Below are 1,388 nucleotides of genomic sequence, written 5' to 3' on the forward strand. Positions count from 1 at the left end.
CTGTCATTATTGTTTTGGTGGGCTGGGCTGGATTCGAACCCGCCACCTTAGGTGTATGTGGCTGGTTCCTTAGCCATTTGAGCCACAGGCGCTGAGCCACTTTTTTTATTTTTTATTTTTTGAAACAGAGTCTCACCCTCCATAGAGTACTGTGATGTCACAACTCACAGCAACCTCAACCTTTTGGGCTTAAGTGATTCTCTTGCCTCAGCCTCCCAAGTAGCTGGGACTACAGGTGCCCGCCACAACGCCCAGCTATTTTCTGTGGCAGTCGTCATTGTTGTTTAGCTGGCCCGGGCCGGATTTGAATTGCCAGCCCCTGCTGTATGTGGCCAGCACCCTAACCACTGAGCCTCATCTCATCTTGTTTCTTTTCTTTTTCCACTTGTTTTCTCTTATGGCCTCTTGTACCTGTTTGGAGGCTGGATTTTCTTTTCTTTCTTTCCTTTTTTTTATTTTTTTTTTGAGACAGAATCTCACTGTGTTGCCCTTGGTAGAGTTCTGTGGCATCACAGCTCATAGCAACCTCAACTTCTTGGGCTTAAGCAATTCTCTTCCCTCAGCCTCCCACGTAGCTGGGACTACAGATGTCCGCCACAATGCCTGGCTATCTTTTGTTGTAGTTGTCATTGTTGTTTGGCAGACCTGGGCGGGGCTTGAACCCGCCAGCCCCAGTGTATGTGGCCAGTGCCCTAACCACTGAGCCATGGGTGCTGAGCCTGGAGGCTATATTTTCTTTCTTTCTCTCCCTCTCTCTCTCTCTCTCTCTTTTTTTTTTTTTTTGCAGGTTTTCGCTGGGGCTGGGTTTGAACCTGCCACCTCCAACATATAGGACCGGCACCCTACTCTTTTGAGCCACAGGTGCCACCCATTTTTTTTTTTATTAAATCATAGCTGTGTACACTGGTGCAATCATGGGGTACAATATGCTGGCCTTATATACAATCTGAAATATTTTCATCAAGCTGGTTAACATAGTCTTCACCACACCTTCTTAGTTATTGTGTTAAGACATTTATATTCTATACTTAGTAAATTTAACATGTACCTTTGTAAAATGCACTGAAGGTGTGGTCCCACCAATTTTTTTTGTTGTTGTTTTTGAGACAGATCCTCAAGCTGTTGCCCTCAGTAGAGTGCTGTGGAATCACAGCTCAGAGTAACCTCCCAACTCCTAGGCTTAAGCCATTCTCTTGCCTCAACCTCCCAAGTAGCTGGGACTACAGGCACCTGCTACAATACCTGGGTGTTTTTTGGTTGTAGTTGTCATTATTGTTTGATAGGCCTGGGCTGGATTTGAACCTACCAGCTCTGTATGTATGTGGCTGGCGCCTTAGCTGCTTGAGCTACAGGTGTCAAGCCTGTATTTTCTTTCTTTCTTTTTTTTT

At 45.5% G+C, this 1,388-nt stretch overlaps 1 protein-coding gene across 1 annotated transcript in view; it reads left to right on the plus strand.

The window, feature by feature from the left end:
• EPHA10 (EPH receptor A10) overlaps positions 1–1,388 on the plus strand; it is a 42,576-nt gene that overhangs the window by 21,132 nt on the left and 20,056 nt on the right. The window lies entirely within an intron of this gene.

The sequence above is a fragment of the Otolemur garnettii genome, unplaced genomic scaffold, assembly GCF_000181295.1.
Source record: "Otolemur garnettii isolate 467f Iridium unplaced genomic scaffold, OtoGar3 scaffold00025, whole genome shotgun sequence".
Lineage (NCBI taxonomy): Eukaryota > Metazoa > Chordata > Mammalia > Primates > Galagidae > Otolemur > Otolemur garnettii.